Consider the following 19,037-nt stretch of genomic DNA (forward strand, 5'->3'; position numbering starts at 1 on the left):
GGAACAAACTTACTTCTTCTTTGGACCGTTATCATTCAGTTGAGAGCATTCTAAACAAAGCAGGTTTCACAGGATTTTACATATTCTTTCTTAGGCCTGATCACCCAGGGAACCCGCCCTTTCCAGCACAGAGCGGCACCACCCTGTCATTGTTTCAGGCTTAGGTGGAGCAAGGGAACTAAGGCAACCAAGAGATAAGGAGATTTTCTCGCAGACAATGAGGACTCACGCTGTGTCAAAGCCGAGGGGCAAGGGTCCATCACACCCTTTGGCTGTAACTCCCAAAGTTCTTTCTTAGGGGCCTCCCACGTGATCGTGCCTGTCTTAGGTCATTCCTCCCTTGGGGAATCTTACCTGTCATTGGCTAACCGACCAAGCATTGGGGGCCAGTTATGGATGAAGAAGCAGAAGCAGCGCTCCTCCCAGGGGGATAAGCCTGTCTCCTTGGTGGCTTATGGTTCCAAGGTCATTCCCTCAGCCTCAGCCTTAGCCTTGGCGGAGGTTACAGCTTCTAATACCAGGTAGGGCAGTTCCCAACAGTGGTGGATGGCACAGTGTCCACCCAGGGCACTAGGTTCACTTCACTGAAACCCCATCATTTACAGGCAAACGATATGTTTTGCAGCTTTCTGACAATATCCAGTGATTGCTATGGGGGGAGGGAGATATAAGGGGTCAAATGGCAATGGGAAAAATGTAATTAAAATTTTTAACTTAAAAAGCAGCTCAAATCAGTTTTCCTCCAAAGTCTTGCATATGTTTTAAACTGCATTAGTTTTCAAATATTTGGGTAATATCAGAAAAATACAAGTGTTTTTTAACAGACAAAAAAAATTATGTCTGACAAAGAAAATAGAATTTTTATTCAGAATATTAAAATAAATTCTTTTAAATGTTTTCAATTGAATTTCTGAGTATTCTTTGATGTATACTCTGATATCAGATTTATGTATTGAGAAAAGGAGCAATTTTCTTCCACAGAAAAGATTACTGGAATTCAGGAATTGAGGGTATAAGACAATCTTTTTATGCCTATTTATTATTTATTGGAACTTATTGCATTGATATTGATTAATAAAATTATATAGGATTCAGATGCACAGTACTACAATAATCACCCAAGTCAAGTCTCCTTCCATCAACATTTATTCCCCCTTTAAGGAAAGACAATCCTTAAATGGCACAAAGTAGAAATATTTTTCCCATCACCATGCAATTCTGAACCTTTCCTCCATGTTTATCTTTTAATCGTATCATATCTCTAAGAATGAACAGTGATTTGTTAAAAGTAACTTAGAAAGTAAGATTGTTAGCTCCACTTCCCCCCGCCCCACCTTGCCTTCTCATTTGTGTCTCTCATCACCATTCCATACCACTTTAGTAAGTTTTCCATGTAGAGAGCACCCACAGGGCAGTCCACATATTAAAAAATGTTTAAGACGCTATAACTAGAAACAGAGGCTGCCAGTTTCCGTGGATCAATCGACTTAGCTACTTAAAATCTAGGACGCCCAATTAAATTCAGATTTCAGATACACAACGAAAAATATTTTTTAGTGTAACTATGTCACAAACATTGCGTGGGACAAACGTGTACAATATAATGATTCCTTTATTTAACGCGCCGCTCTGCATGTCGCCCGGTTGCCTCCCAGAGCCCACGGCCCACGACCCGGGACCAGCGCCCCGGAGCCAGTTTAAAACCCAGGACCGCGAGCAGGGCAGCGCCCCCTGATTGGCCGAGGCGCGCCCGCCCCGCCGGCCGCAGGCGTCACGCAGCTCTGGCAGCCGGGGCCCGCCGCTGCCGCCGCCGCCGCCGCCGCCGCCTCCGCAGCCTCTGTCGGCGCAAGTGCGGCGCGGGCGGGGGGAGGGGGCGCGGCGGAGCGCGAGGTTGGGGTCCGGCCGCGGGGGATTAAGTTTCTTGCTTGCGCGTGAGTGTGCCTGCGCGTTCATCCCGAAGCTCCTCGACGGGCCGTTACTTGAGAAGAGAAGAGAGAGAACGTGGGCGAGGCCGGGCACTCCGAGTCCCTGGAAACCCCGGCTCCCCAGCCTCTGCCCCGCTCCGTCCCCGCGCGGGGCCGCTGCCGCGAGCCGGGTAAGCGGCGCCGGGGCTCGGGAGGCCGGAGCGCGCTCCCGCGCTTCACCCGCGCGCCGTCCGGCCGGGGTGCGCGGGTGCCCGGGGCTCCGCGCGCGGGCGGTCGGCCGGCGGGCGTGCTGGCCCCACCCCGCGAGGCCCGGGGAGCTGCTACCGCTGCTCCTCTGGCTTTTTAAAGGATAAGGTCTGGAAGTTTCTTTCGTCTGCTCCTCGCACGGCCAGCGAACGTTACTCCGAGACGTTTCATTCTCCCCTCCCCCAGCCCCTTGTTTCTGCTTACTTGCAGTGGCTCCAAAGTTTTCTTTCCTTCGTCTGCCGGGGCATCGTGCCCAGAACGGGGACCCGGGCCTGGCGCGTGGGCCGCTTGCTCGCAAGCTGGGGAGCCTGTTGCTCTCCGCTGCGGTGGACGCGCCCCAGGCCGGATGCCCTCTCCGCGGTTACGCGGTGCCAGGCTGTGCGGGGTGGGGAGAACTGTCCCCACACTCGTGTACCCCCTCTTCCCGGGGGCGTAGTGCCCAGATAGTGTCGTTAATAGGTACCCGCTCCCCCCCACCCCGCGCCTGTACGTTTTTATCTGCTGCTCTTGCTGGTACCACATTTTGCCTTGGCCTCCCACTTTCTCCCCCCCGCCCCGATGGGCTGCTTTTGTCTGTGATTTCGCCGCCCTGGGATGCCGGATGTTCCCGGGGAGTCGCTCTTCGGAAACGCTTTGTGTTGAGAGGAACTGTGTGTGCGTTGGCGGTGGTGATGGTGTAAATTTTTGCTTGCGTTCTTTGCAGAGGCACGGAAGTCGGTCTCTTCTTTCCTGCAGACCACTTAGAAATTGAAGCTGAAGCTGCGGAGAAGAGGAGGGGCCGAGCGGTGGCGGGAGGAGGCTGCGGCTGCACTGTGGCTAGGGGGAGTTGGGGGTCGCGGGGCATCTCCATCCATCGCTGCGTGTGGGGCTGCTGAAGTCACTCTGTTTGGGAAGAACCCGGGCATGGGCGCTGTGTGCCTTGGGTGGGGAGGTTGCGGGTGGCGACTAGGGTTTCGTGGGTATTATTAGATTGGATGACCATGACTTCCCCAGCCAAAAAGGAAACCCCTCCATTTTCTTTTGATGTTGAGAGGGGAAGAATCTGAAAAGTGGTCTGTCATCCAGCTTTGGTGGACAGCTGTGGTGTAGCCATCCGTTTTGTGTTTCCGCAGACATTCCTCCTTTAGGTTACATTTTACAGAATAAATTACATCTGATCGGAAAAACTAACAAGGCGATGGTTCGGGGCTTGGGAGTTTTTACATGTAGAAGCTTGTTATAGATGTCTAATGAACTTTTAGAGTTGATTCGTCTACATTTGTAATGTGTGTGTTTAGCGAATGGTAGAATTTAAGTATACAATTGCATTTATTTTTTTCATTTGTTTACGATTTTATTTATTTATTTTATACGTAGAGGAAGGGAGGGAGAAAGAAAGGGAGAGAGACATTAATGTGTGGTTGCCTGTCCAGTCCCCCGGTACTGGGGACCTGGCCTGCAACCCAGGCATGTGCCCTGACTGGGAATCGAACCATCGACCTTTTAGTTCATAGGGCAGCGCTCAATCCACTGAGCCACACTAGCCAGGGCTACAGTTGCATTTAAAAATCCAACAAAACTTGGAAGTTCTTTTAATACAGAGCACAGCTCTGGAGGGAAGCTCTGCCTTGCCAGAGGAAAAGGTGAAGACTTAGAGGACAATGGGGATAATCCTGCCTGGGATGCCCAGGCATGCTGTTAATAGACTAGTTTACAAATGGGAGGATCTATCTAGATTGGGCTCTGTCCCTGCTCAGAGTTCACCTTGGGGTCTTTTGAAACAAGAGTCTGTAAATCGAATGGCCATAGGCCAAATCTGCCTACTGCACTGGTGTTTTTCGCTAAGGTTTAGGAGGTAGGAATGGTTGGTACATTATTAAATTGTTGAAAGAAAAGAGTATTTTATACATGAAAATTATATGAAAATCAAATTTCAGTGTCCATGTTAAAGTTCTGTTGGAGCACAGCCACATTCCTGTTGTCTGTGTCTCATTCTTACACTGTGCACGGCTGCTTGCTTGCACAGCGAGGGGCAGAGTTGAGTAGTTGCATGGTCGAGACAGAGATGTATAGCTTTTGAAGTCGGAAATGTTCACTATGTTACTCTGTACAGAAAAAGTTGCCAGCCAAAGCCATACTTTAAAGGTATTGCTTAAATACTCCCTTTTGTCATGGGTGCATTGTTTCATTTCATTGCCTTTCAGGTCCTGTTTCTGGTGCGCCCCCCACAACTGGCATACTTTTCCTCAAAAAATAGACAAATTAAATAAATGTTTTGGATTTTCTCATTTCCAAATTTCATTCTCGATTTTTTTGTAGGTTTTTGGTATCTTTCTCTGTTAGAAACTAGTGATTCTGACTAGTGGAAATATGGCTATTATTTTAAATTTAATGTAGCCATGTTTCAAGGTGTTCTGCGGTGAGTTCAAGGGACTTTGAGCAGCTCTGTCCCCTGAGCCGGTTTGAAGACTGTAGTTTTGCTTATTTAGGTAATGAGAAGGAGGAGTTGGGGCTTCCCATGGGTTCCTCTCCACAAGCATGTCACTTAGACTAAGTTAGTTTGGGGAGTCCCCTTGACTCTTGCCCATGCCTCTTTACCTCATTTGCTAAAACAAACAAAAAACTGATGGAGTTTATCTCACCATATCACTAATAAACCCAAACCCATGTGCATTATTCCTTGGCTCCCTCAGTATTCCTGTTGTTTTTGTTCTTCCTTCTCCCTTTAACACACTTCCTTTTATGTACTAAGCCTGATTAGATGGATGTCAGTGTTTATTTTGCCTGAAATTCCTATCAGTAGACATAGCCCTGTTTGGCCCTTAAAAATGTCATTGCAATTAGATACCTTTTAAATGCACATATATTATGAGGGAGTAGAGGCTGTTTCCACAGTTTATTGTATCTCTGCAAGTTAGAGGTGCTCAGAACAGGTTCATAGAAATCCTTGAAGTGTATGTAATTTTGTATTGATGCAGGCCTTTACCTGCTGGGTGGGAAGACTTTGCTTTACAAATAAAGAAGTGAACCTGTTGTCTAGAGTTAAGATGAAGGAATTAGAAGCTGGCCTGTAACAATGAATTTACCAAGATAACTGCCTGAGTTTATTCTTTCAGAATTATTCTCAGATTATTCTCTGCAGATTACAACCCAAGTCTGACATCATAGACTTGACTCTTTTGTTATGACTTCTGCAGGTTGGGTCTATTTTGTGTATGTAACATGGACAAAGTACTCTGGCTTTCATAAAATATCTTGAGGCAAAGTTGATATATTGGGCCAGAAATGTCCTCATATATGCTGTAGTAACAACTCATCTGCCAGTAAAGATACTATACTTTAAAGTAAAGAAGCAGACAACTTCCTGTAGAATTCAGGACTGCTTGATGGTCCATGTGCATGACGGAATCTTGCATCATCATTATGTTTCCCAAACAGTTGTATCTGCTTTAAAAACACATTTGGCCTAAACTAGGAATTTGTTGGTTATAGTTACATTGTTATATGCAATATTAACTCCATACTTGTAACAAGAACGGTATTGTTTTTGTATTGTAAATTAGTGTCATTCATAGGACAGCATCAATATAAATACATTTGAGAAGTTACATTTAGTAGGAAAAGCTGATATACTGAGATTAAATAATTATGGTGGGGTTCCATATGGGCAAATAAAAAGGAGATAAGGAACTACTAAAGGTAGTTCCTTATGAAGGAGGCCAATGATCAGTAATCCACAGCCTTCCTGTGAAGTGTTTCCTGAGATCTGAGGTAGTTACTCATTTAGTAGATAGAGATAGATGGATTGGGAGGCATGTTGTGTTGGGCTAGGCGCTGGGGAGAACACACAATCAATATACTGCTCTAGAAGCTTACAGTCTTAGTTGCAAAAACAGACACGGAGGAAAGAATAAAAAGATTTTACATGTAGTAAAAGTTACAGTAATTCAAAGAAAAGTAGACATTAACATAGGATTGCTTGCTGACAACTTGTAGATGGCATCTTGAATGTGGCTGTCTGTCCCTCTGTCTTCACATGGCCTTCCCTCTGTGCATGTCCATGTCCTAATCTCTTATGAGGACACCAGTCATATTAGGTTGGGGACCACCCCAGTGACCTCTTTTAACCTTAGTTATCTCTTTGAAGACTCTATCCCTAAATACAGTCATATTCTGAGGTACTGGAGGTTAGGACTTCAACATATAAATTTGGGGGTTGGGGACATAAGTCAACCCAGAAGAGAGTTCTGATGGAGACCGTGAGGCCTTTGCAGACTGTAGGCTGCACACTGGTGAGACCTGGAATGGACTGGTTCAGCATAGGGAGGCGTGTTATGTAGGAGGCTATTGAGGTGGTATAACTAAGCATTTTTGTGTAATTTGATGTTTGTGAATAAAGGGAAACTGCTATTTGAGGAAAAGGTATTTCACTTTGGCCTGCAGCCACTTGTTTTCTTTCTCCTGGTGTTTACTGGGAAATGGGCCCTTCCTTATTGTAGACAGAGCTTTAGTTTTCTTTTTAAATGTTTCGTAAAAGCATTGCTTTTCTTAAAAATATTTCTTTTATCTCCTGAAAATGAGTAGTATGTTACCTTTGAAAGATGAAATGTTAGTGTTGTAAACATCTCATGATGGTTTTGGAGTTTAATTAAAGCAGCATTTTTTATTATTTAAATTACATTAATCTAAAGACTATATGCGTATCCTGTGCCTATTTTGTGGGCAAATATTTGGCATAATTTTTTTCACCCCAGAAGTCTTTCCTTTTTTGGAAAAATAAAAGCTTTAAAAAACAATACATAGACAATTTCGTAAAATAATGAAAACTTTTTTAAATATTGAAATCATAATATTAAAGTAATTCTTCCAAATTTGGCCAGTTCAGTTAAAAAAGAAAAGTAAAAAGAGACTGAAGTCCTTGCTGTTTTTCTCCTCACCTGCTGTGGTTAAGTTCATTTGGTCAAGGGAATCCACATCTTTATCCCTCTTTTAGTTTCATTTATATTTATGAAAAATACATTGTTATTTTGTTGTAAAACACTCTATTCCTCAAGATCTAAGGTGCTGTAGATAAATACATGAGGGGAAAGTGAAAAAGGAAATACTTGTAAGAAAAAAGCAAAAAATCAGCCACAAAAAAAGGAAGAAAATAAAAAAAAATCTTAAGGAAAAATTTATTTAGGTTGTGCTGATGATTTAATATTGATAGTTTGTGTTTTGAGGTACTGTACCATTTAGTGTGTGGCTTACATTTTAAAGCTAGTTATAGTAAAATATGTAAGGTGATTATTTCTTTAGTAACTATTTTGATGATAAAAACATTATTTTAAAAATACATAATGAAGCAAAGGTAAGTTGACAGCTTTTCTTATGGAAAATAATGCAATAACTAATAAATAATAATATAAGAATAAACTGTGTGTTTCATGTGCTCACAACTGTGAACCTACTTTTGCTTCACCTTTTATTTAGGAAATATAATCTAGCTCAAAGAAACAAAACATTTACCTGTAATTCTGTTACTGAGGTACAATCCCATGCCCTCGCAAAAAAAACACGTGTTTGTTAACTGAGAATGCTTAAATTATTCTGATAAAACAAATCCATAGGTAGAGGTGCAGATCAATAGATTTCACTGATGGCTCTTTTCCTCAGTGAGGAAATAGGATCTGAGATAATTGAACATCCATCTCTTTAGTAGCATCTGTTTGAACCAACATCTCTTGACTCTGAGGAGGTAGTGGCTGCTTCATGGCACACAGGACACCAGTGGAGAGTGCATTTCTAAATGTCAACCTCTGTTTAAAATTATTTGTGACATAGGCCTATAGTTAAGTTTGGAATAACTTCACATGATGTAATTGGGTAGTCCCTGGCATGCCCTGCTCCAGGGAACTGGATGCAGAAAATATTCTGCTCATACAATATGACTAACCTAACAAAACTGTGATGAGAGAAAACTAAAGTTAAAAATACTGTTCTACAATTTAAAAGATACTATGTGGTCTGTACAAGGTATGCCTAGCTTTTCTTAAACTTTGCTAGGCCCCCTTAACAGTGTTTGTCTAGGTTACTACTGGATAAAGATCATACAGTGTTAGGCTAGGTGTCTCCCCACCCCCCACCCTTCATGGGTATTTCATTTTCATTAGTCAAGTGAGTCGTCAGCCTCAGGGAAACATTTGTTTCCTACTGAAGGGCTTAGATGGGCCTCTGCTGTAGGGTTCAGTGGAGTTGGAGTTTAACCTGTCTTTTTACCCTGCCCATTTCTTACCACGTTTACTGGTGTCCTTGGAGTAGTAAGTAGTCATTCTTTTCCTATTTAGAAAAGTGCAGCATTGAATGCCTCTTTATTCTGAAATAATCTGCTGAATATATATTTTGGATCAGGCTAAGTCACAAAGTATTGGGTTGGCCAGAAAGTTTGTTTAGTTGTTTGTTTGTTTTTTCATAAAAGATACGTTGTTCATTTTTACCAATAACTTTATTGACTTGGATATGTTGAGTATGTCGGCTATCTCCCTGTGGTACAATGTCGATTGTTCTCAATTAATGTCTCAATTTGATCTTCATCAACTTCATTTGGTCTCCCCAACCACAGAGTATCATCCAGCGAGAAATGCCCAGCACCAAATTTCGCAAAGCACTTTTGACATATTCAATCAGTCTTGGCATCTTCTCCATACACTGCACAAATCTTTTGTGTGTGTGTGTGTGTGTTTCAGTTGCATTTTTAGCTTTCTTGAAATAATAAAGCATGCTATGCTGAAAATGTTGCTTATTTTCCTCCATCTTCAGTATAAAAATGGCTATACAAAAATTCACCAGTTTTGATAACTTCTCTTTTAAATGTATGCTGATATGATGGCTGTCATGATACAGTCTAACAAACTTGTTTTGAATGAGGTTAAAGACCACTAAACACTAGTAGAACCATCTTACAGAAAAAACCAAATGAACATTTTGGCCAATCCATTATTTGTACACCTGTTTTGAGGGAAGAAAATAAAAGAAGAAACAGCCCCTGGGCCTGGATTGTTGCTCCCTGGCTGGCTCCATTAAATTCAGTGGCTATCTGTTGGGTGTTGAACTCAGGGCATTCTGGCTTTACCCTCTTCTCAAGTCAGAGGAAGGGATTGATTAATTATTTTATTGAGGTATGCTTTATAACTGACATATGGAAAGTATACTTTATGGAAGTATACTTTATAACTGCCTGTATGGAAAGTATATAATTTGTGAAATTTTGGCCTGTGTGAAACCATCTGCACAATCAAGACTGAACATACCCATTACTCTGAAATTTTCCTCATGCCCCTATTTAACTCTTTCCAGCCTCACCTCCTACCCATCTCCGAGTAAACATTGGTTTGCTCTGCTTTCTGTCCTTATAGATTAGTTCACATTCTCTAGGGCTTTAAATAAATAGGATCATACACTGTGTTCTGTCTTTAGTTGGGCTTCTTTCACTCTATTTTGGGATTTATCTGTGTTGCCTGTATTCAGCATTTATTACTATTTATTGCTGAGTACTAGGTCATTGTATGGATATATCATTCAGGAATTTTTAAAACAGTTTAGGATTCTTTTGTGCTTTGTCTACTGTCTTGCAAGGTATTTGTTCCTGGTGTTAATTGTACGTGTCAGACTTCTGTGTTTGACAGTATTTTCTAGGCTTCTTAATTAAATTCATGCCCCTTTTGGATAAAATTTAAATTCCCTTATTTAATGTTCCTTGAAGTTTTAAACTATGTTAAGTCATATTTTTCTAAAAAAACCTACTGGTGATTGTAAAATGAAGCGATTTAAAATTTTCTCATCTTTAAATATATTGAGTGATTAAGTTAAAAAAAGTCTCATAAGTCTTGAGGCTTTTGGAAAGCTTTGTGTGCTGTCTTGGGAAGAGTGTGTGTCCAGCAGAGGCCCAAAGCTTTGTTTCCTGGAAGGCTTGCCTGATGCTCCCGACTCACTCGTTTTTCCTGCTTCTTTTGACTGATTTATCTGTCACTGCTTATGACAAATTTATATGACAGTCATATAGTGAATGGGTTAAAGGATTAATTTGGTACCTGAATTATCCAAATAATTGCCACACAGTATATGTTACAACTAAGATCCTCAAACATACCGAGAATGGAAGTGGAGAAAAGCATTATATTGTGAAAACACAATATTCTAGATGGAATCATTCAGACTTTTGGGGTCATTTATAAGATTTATATGTTTGTCTCTACTTCCTCTTCACTTAATTAAAATTACGTGGCAAAAACAAAACATTTCAGGCAGATGTGCTGTCTGGATTATTAAAAAAGTAAAAGTTGGTTTATAACCTTATTAACATTTGGCCCTTTGAGTAACATAGTAAAATACAGTTAGTGAATGTAGTTAATGAATAGTAGGTGACTTAATTAAGAAGCAAATAGTCATGCTTATTGAAAGGGAATAAGACCTTTTAAAATGTTTTCAGAGAGAAAATTCCAGTTGACAAGATGGCCCTAGTGCGTCCTATCGAATTACATGTGGTAACTTAATAGTGTAGTCCGTTGTATTTATCTATGAATTATTAATACGGGGATTGAATTGGTCCATGCTTGTTTATCTTACACGCTAAGGTTTGTGTTCAGGTAAGTTCATATTAATTTGGTTTTCCTCATGTGGTTTTCCTGTATCTGGACTGGAACCTTGCCAGCATGCTGTAAACTGTCATTCCTTTTGCTGAGTGTTCTCAGCACCATAGGCTGTCACCGACTGACAAGATTATCAGTTGACTCACACCGTGACAGTGATACCTCTTTGCTGACTGAGGAATAGAGGGTTTTCCTCTGTCAGCAATTCGTAATTCTTTAGTACAGATTATGAGAAACATTGCTTTTATAATTGTGAACAACTTTCAATTTCTTGAGTATATGCATAGTTCTTCAACAGAAGATCCAAAGGTGAATGTTTTGATTTAGTGTGAAGGTGAATAAGAGAGGATTATGGCCAATTTTATATTTTTAAGATACAGTCTCTCCATATATATAGACTTTATTTCATCTTGGAACTTGTTTGGATGTTTTTTATTCTACTGGGATTTTTCATTGACCTTATAGGTAATTATGTGAAATCTACTTAAGATATTTTATCTTGTGTATTTAATTTGGTCTTATTAAGGTGATCTTCCATATGCAGTTTGTTTTCATGCTGGTATAGGAACCAAAGCGATGTCAAGTAAGCCTTATGCAGTGTCAGCCAAATGGTAACACTCTTCCTGGCCTTGTGTTGAGTGCTTTTGAAGGTGATATGGCATGATCAAACATGAAGGGTGTTTATTTCTAACTGATTCTGCCACTGAAATAATTCTAAAATACAAGGAGAGACCTCCCCAAATCAGAATTTCTTTATAAAAAATTGTGTATTTATTCTTAACACATTTAAACTTCACTCCTATCAAGATGTTTCTCCACTCCTCAAATCAGTTTTTGACCTTGTTGATTTTGATGCCTTTTAGTGCTTCTGGCGTTTTTTGTTTCACTTCTTCCCATGGGCAAAATGTTTCCCTTTGAGAAACGTTTTTTTTATCCAGGGACACACAAAAAAAGTCTTCCAGGGCAATATCAGGTGAATAAGGGAGGGTGGGACATGGGGGACATGCCATTTTTGATCAAAAACTGCTGAACACTCCACATGGTGTGGGCAGGTGTGGTCACAGATCACCCATCATGAAATGGGTGAATACACTGAAAGAGTCTTCAAATAAATTCATTCAAGCAGAACACAGCCTCTCACAACAATGTCAGCTGGTACACTGACAACAGATGGGTTCCTAGACACTCACATAGTGGGGGAAACCTGTACTATAAGGGGCCCACCCTCTACAAGATAATTCTGGTTTTCATGTAATATACAGGATCTGGCATAAATAACACCCCTTTTTAATTACAAAATCTTTCAAAATCATAAGCATGTAATTCTGTAACATAACAACACTGCACTCAAGCACACCATAGAACATTTTAGGTAAAATGTTCAAATTGAAACTATAAATTATGACACCCATATTGTTACCCTCCCAACCACACTCCAGCAGGCGTTACTTCTGCCGGACCCTGTATAGTTTTGAATGTTCATGTTTGCCAGTGTTCCCTACCTCAGTTCACCCTTCTTGTTCACCTCTACCTTCTTTCTGATCAAATCTGCTTTAACTTCAGCAACACCTAGAAGCCAGTGATTCCCTGCTTTTGTGTTTCAAATTCTTTCCTCCTTAGATCCACAGATGTAATTGACTCATTCTGTCAACAAATATTGATTGAGTGCCTACTCTGGGTCAGCCACTATTTCTGATGCTTGGGATATAACCCTCTGGGGGGTGGGGATAAGTAGCCAACAACAAAAATGACTACCCTCGTGGAACTTAAATTCTAATAATTCCTATTTTCCAAAGGCATTTCAAGCTCTATGTCTCTAAGGAATACATCCCCACTCCTTTTTCTGAAAACAGATAACATTGCTATTTTTGCGGTTATTCTTTAAGTTAAGGGTGTCCCAGTGTTTTTAGTTTCCAAGATTAGAATCTTGGAGAGTCAGTGTCTGTTGCTGTCCCTCACTCATTCCACCTATCCTGAACATACTTCTAGTGGCCATTGAATAGTCTTGATTATCTAATAAGTATATTTCCTTCCATTTTCCTTACCACTGCCTTAATCTAGGCTTACATTTTTTTTCGATTAAGGTGTTTTAACAACTTAACATCGGGTTGTATTATCACTAGTTTTTTTTTTTTCTCTTTGGTGAATTATTTGCCCTTTTGCCAGAATTGTTTCTCCAGAATATAAATTTTAGTAATCCCTCCTCCACTCGCCACTGTATCTAAACAGTTTGTTTCCAGGCAAAGTCCCGATGAAGCTGAAAACATTGCTTTTCTAGCTTCTGTCTAGTTTGGTAGCCCAGTACAGTAGAACCACTGTCATTACAGTTATCCCTCACTATATTGCGGTTCACTTACTGGGGCTTCACTGTATCATGGGTTTTTTAAAATGGGGCGATACAATGAAGCCCCAGTAAGTGAACCTCAATATAGCAAGGGACAACTGTATACTTCACTGGTGAGTAACCATATAGAATTTCATATGCTGTTAAAATTACGTAGGTTTAAGAGTGTAGAAAGTGTTTAAGAGCATATGAAGTGTTTATAAGAATGTGGGAAAGGTTAAGAAGAGAGTGAGAAAGATTTATAGGAGTGTGGGAAGGGTTTATAAACCCTTAAAATATATATAAGTAATAAAATAAATATAACACTGCTACTTCACAGAATTTCGCCTATCGCGGGGGTCTCTGGAACATAACTCCCATGATAGGTGACGGATCACTGTAAATTCTGTTTTCTTTATGGTTTCATTGCTTTGGCAAACATCTACCCTTAGCTAGAGATGCCTTTACCTCTTGTGGCTCTTCCCCACACTCTCCTAACTTGTGCACCCTTCAGGACAATCACCTGTCACGTTTCCTCCAAATTTTTTCTGACTCATGGTGACAGCATTGAATTCCTCTGGACTCTCACAGAATTTCTGCATCATATTGCAGTGTAATTACTGTTTTCCACTAGATTCATAGCTCAGAAGTTAGATACTTGTCCTTGTTCTGGTTTGTCATATGCTTCAGATATAGGAAGGTACAGATTTGGAGGGGTAGAGTTTATAAAATTTGGGATGATCCTCTTACATAAAAAACCAAAGTTACAAATTCAAAATTAGATAAAAGTGCAAAATTATTTAAATGAGAGTGGAAGGACCCTGTGCAAGTATCTTCATGCTAAATCTCCTTGTGCCCCATGCCTAGGGAGATGGAAGTGCACAGTTAAAACTTGCTGAAGTAATGCAGAGGGTTTTTTAAAATGCGTTGTATAAATACATTTATACCATTGTTTTGCTGTTGATTTTCTTAAAGTTAGGAAAGAATACTTAGCCTTTCTGTTGCTAATACTGTTGTTAATAATAATTAAGCCTTTCTAAGCAAGGCCAGGTTTCACTTTGGTGGGAGATGATTCAGTCCTTCCTGTGCCTCTATAACCTCAGGTAACACCTGGCTCCTGCTCCTGTTAGGCTGGTGAATGCTAAGGAATTTTTTAAGCACTTTCTAAATTACCTTGCTGCCACTCCATCTTTTTATCTCTTCTCCCTTTTAGCTTCCTCACCTCATTATTTCTTCTGCCTTTCCTCCCCTGTTTCTTTATCTGGGTCTTGCCATATATCAAACCTATTCCCTCCCTATCTGTCTTTTCTGGTAGGCAACACCTTTAAGTGTCAGTTGTTTTTTTTTTGTTGTTTTTTTTTTTTTTGCCAACTGAATTTTGGAGTTTGCAATTATTGACTTCATTTCTACCCCTTTGAAGTATTGTAGGGGCGATTTTGAGGTTCCTCAGTAGTACAAAAAGTATGTATAGTTTTTGGCAATGGGAAAGGAGATGTTCTAAAGCCATGTACTCTATTTACTGCATAGGTAAAACATGGTACAATTTGCAAGTCCCAGACCAGAAATGGTCAAATGTTATTTGTTTTAAGGAGTTACTTATTTAATAAACATGGTTAACCTGATAGCAAGTTGGAAACAGCAAAGTGGAGAGATTAGTGTCTAAACATTAGTAGAGGACAAAATAATGACAGCAATAGCTTTTGTATGCCTATTACTTCTAATCACTTTACGTATTATGTTATTGCTAATGCCCACTTTATAGTAGCCTCTCAGAGAAGTTCAGTGACTTGCCCAGGATCTTGCAACTAGTAAAATGGTGGTGTGTTCTTTTCTTTTTTTTTTTTTTCAATTACAGTTTACATTTAATATTATTTTGTATTAGGTTCACATGTATGCATAGTGGTTAGACAACCATACTTTACAAACTGGTCCCCCTGATATTTCAAGTACTTACCTGGCACCGTACATAGTTATTATGATACTATTAACTATATTCCCTATGCCGTACTTTACATCCTTGTGATTATTTTGTGACTTGCAATTTATACTTCTTAATTCCTTCATTGTTTTCACCTAGCACCCAACCCTCTTGTTTCTATTTTGTTTGTTTTGGTCCTTAACTTCTACGTGTAACTGGAATCATATGGTATTTGTCTTTCTCTGACAGATTTGTTTCACCTAGCATAATACCTTCTAGGTCCATCCTGCTGTCACAAATGATTTTTTTTTGTAATTGAGTAATATTTCATTGTGTAAATGTAACACTTTTTTTAATCCACTGATGGGCACTTGGGTGGCTTTCAAACCTTGGCTATTGTAAATAACATTGCAATGAACATAGGGGTGCATTTATTCTTTTGAATTAGTGTTTCAGTGTTCCTCAGATAAATATCCATCCACAAGTGAAATTGCTGAATTATAAGGCAGTTCCATTTTTAATTTTTTGATGAAACTCCATAATGTTTTTCCTAGTGGCAGCACCAATCTGTATTCCTACTAACAGGATATGGGGGTTCCCTTTTCTCCACATCCTTGCCAAAGCTGGTTGTTTGTTGATTTACTGATGATAGCCATTCTGACAGGTATGAGGTAGTATCTCATTGTGGTTTTAATTTTCTTTTACTGACAATTAGTGACATGGAGTATCTTCTAATATACCTATTAGTCATCTGTATGTCCTCTTTGGGGAAATGTCTATTCAGGTCCTTTGCCCATTTTTAATTGGATTTTTTTGTGGTGTTGAGTTGTATGAGTTCTTTATAAATTTTGGATATTAACCCCTTATTGGATGTGTCACTGGCAAATATATCCTCCCATTGAGTAGGTTGTCTTTTTGTTTTGTTGATTGTTTCCTTTGCTGTGAAAAATCTTGTAAGTTTGATATAGTCCCATTTGGGTTTTTTTGTTTGTTTTTTCCTTTTGTTTGCTTTGCTTGGGGAGATATATCAGAAAAAATATTTCTGAGAGAAATGTGAAAGATTCAACTGCCTTTGTTTTCTTTTAAGGGTCTTATGGTTTGAGTCTTTCTTTTAAGTCTTTAATCATTTTGAATTTATTCTTGTATATGGTATAAGAAGGTGGTCTAGTTTCATTTTTTCACATATATCTGTCCAATTTCCCCAACACCGTTTACTGAATAGACTGTTTTTAGCCCATTGTATGTCCTTGGTGCCTTTGTCATAGATGAATTAACTATAAAGGTATGGGTTTATTTTGGGGCTGTCTGTTGTTTTATTGATCTGTGTGTCTGTTTTTATGTCAGTTTCATATTTCGTTTATTATAACCTTGGGGTAAAGTTTGATATCAGGCAGTGTGATACATCTGACATTCTTTTTTATGAAGATCTCTGTGGCTATTGGGGTTTTTTATGGTTTGTTATAAATTTTTGGATTATTTATTGTAGTTCTTTGAAAAATGCCATTGGATTTTGATAGAAATTATATTAAATCTATAGAGAGTTTTGCGTAGTATGACATTTTAATGATGTTAATTTTTCCTATCCATGAGCACAGTATATACTTCCATTAACTTTTATCATTTTCAGTTTCTTTCTTCAGTATATTATAAATTTCTAAGTATAGTTCTTTTATTTCCTTAAATTTATCTGTGTGTATTTTATTTTTCTTGATGCAATAAAAGGTTGGATTGTTTTCTTAGTTTCTATTTCTGATAGTTCATTATTGGTGTCTAAAGATGCTGCCAATTTCTGAATATTTATTTTGTATCCTGCTACTTTACTGAATTCACATATCAGTTCTAGTAGTTTTTTGGTGTAATATTCAGGGTTCTTTATGAACAGTATCATGTCATCTGCAGTTAATGACAGTTTTTAGTTTTTCTTTTCCAATTTAGATGTCTTCTATTTCTTCTTGTCTGAATGCAATGCTGGGACTTCTAGAACTGTGTCGAATTAGAGAGATGAAAGTGGACATCCCTGTCTTATTCCTGATTTTAAGGGAAACACTTCTAGTGTTTTTGTTAAGTGTAATGTTAGGTGTGGGTTTCTCATATATGACTCTTATATTGAGACATATTCTCTCTGTTCCTAGTTTGCTGAGAGTTTTTATAATCAATGGGCATTGGATTTTGTCTAATGCTTTTTCTGCATCTATTGATATCATATAATTTTTATCTTTCAGTTTGTTTATGTGGTGTATCTTGTTATTGATTTGTGGATATTATAGAAATATTGTATCCCAGGATTAGATCCCACTTGATCAGGGTATATAATCTCTTTAATGTATTGCTAAATTCTGTTTCCTAATATTTTGTTTAGGATTTTTGTATCTATGTTCATCAGGGATATTGGCCTGTAATTTTCCTTCTCTGTAGTGACTTTATTTGGTTCTGGAATAAGATAATGTTGGCCTCAAAAATGAGTTTGGCAGTCCTCCCTTCTCCTTAATTTTTTAGAATAGTTTGAAAAGGGTAGGTGTAAGTTCCTCTTTGAATATTTGGTAAAATTCACCTGTAAAGCCATTCAGTCCAGGCCTTCTGTGTGCTGGGAATTTTTTGATAACTGCTTTTATTTTGTTTGTTGTAATCAGTCTGTTTAGATTTTCTGTTTCTTCTTGGTTCATTCAGTCTTGGAAGATTGTATGTTTCTAGGAATGTATCCATTTCTCCTGGATTGTCCTGTTTGTTAGCATATAGTTGTTTGTAATATTTTCTCATAATCATTTTTATTTCTGGGGTGTCACTTATTACTTCTCCTCTTTCATTTTTATTTTATTTATTTGGGACCTCTCTTTTTCTCTTGATGATGGTATTTAAAGGTTTGTCAGTCTTGTTTATCTTCATAGAGCCCGCTTTTGGTTTCATTGATCTCTTGTATTGTTTCTAATACTCTTTCATTTACTTATGCTCTGATCATTTATTACTTCCTTTTTTCTACTCACTTGGGGCTTTGTTGTTCTTTTTCTAGTTCCTTTATGTGTAAGGTTAGATTGTTTGTTTCTTGAGGTAAACCTACACTGCTGTGATATTTCTCATAGGATTGCTTGAGCTGTGTTCCTTAGATTTAGGGTTTTTGTGTTTTCGTTTTCATTTGTATCAAGTTATCTTTGGATTTCTTCTTTGACCCCATTGTTAACTCATTCATTGTTTAGTAACATGTTATTTAGCCTCTATGTGTTTGTGTACCTCTCAGTTTCTTTCTTTGTTATCGATTTGTAGTTTCATAGCATAAGGTCTGAGAAGATGCTTGATGTGATTTGCCTTCTTAAATTTATTGTGACTTGTTCTGTGGCCTATCATGTGGTCTATTCTGGAAAATGTTCCATGTGTACTTAAAAAGAATGTATATTCTGCTATTTTGGGGCAAAATGTTCTGAAAATATCAATTAAATTCATCTGTTTTATGTGTCATTTAAGGGTATTCTTTCCGTGTTGATTTTTTTGCCTGGATGATCTATCCATGGATGTCAATGGGCTTTAAAAGCCTCTATGACTGTGTTACTGTCGATCTCTCCCTTAATGTCTATCAGTTTTTGCTTTATATATTTAGGAGCAATGTTTGCCCCTTTGTTGGTTACATAAGTATTTACAAGAGTTCTGTCCCGTAATTGGATTGATCCCTTTATCAATGTGTGATGTCCTTTTTGTTTGTTTCTTACTATAACCTTTGTTTTGAAGTCTATTTTGTCTAATATAAGTATTGCAACCCAGCTTTTTTGTTTCTATTTGCATAAATATCTTTTCCTATTCTTATACTTTTATTCTATTTGTATCTTTTGTTCTGAGGTGGGTGTTTTGGTTATTCATTTGTTGAAGTTCTGAGTTCCTTGAGCATTCTCATAACCATTGTTTTTCAACTCTCTGCTAGGTTGCTTGTCTCCATTTCATTTAGTTCCTTTTCTAGGGATTTATCCTGTTTTTTCATTTGGGGCATGTTTCTTTGTCTCCTCATTTTGCTTGCCTCTCTATTTATTTTTATG

The 19,037-nt window shown here is 38.8% G+C and overlaps 1 protein-coding gene across 5 annotated transcripts in view; it reads left to right on the forward strand.

The window, feature by feature from the left end:
- The first annotated feature begins 1,848 nt into the window (after positions 1–1,848).
- Positions 1,849–19,037, forward strand: part of MPDZ (multiple PDZ domain crumbs cell polarity complex component) — a 162,494-nt gene continuing 145,305 nt past the window's right edge. For 4 of the 5 annotated variants that reach the window (XM_036021592.1, XM_036021593.1, XM_036021594.1 and 1 more), the window contains exon 1: positions 1,849–2,095. The gene's annotated coding sequence lies outside the window, so the exon portion shown is untranslated. The remainder of the gene's footprint in view (positions 2,096–19,037) is intronic. The other variant, XM_036021595.1, reaches the window with a different exon arrangement.

The sequence above is a fragment of the Phyllostomus discolor genome, chromosome 3 (genome assembly GCF_004126475.2).
Source record: "Phyllostomus discolor isolate MPI-MPIP mPhyDis1 chromosome 3, mPhyDis1.pri.v3, whole genome shotgun sequence".
Classification (NCBI taxonomy): domain Eukaryota; kingdom Metazoa; phylum Chordata; class Mammalia; order Chiroptera; family Phyllostomidae; genus Phyllostomus; species Phyllostomus discolor.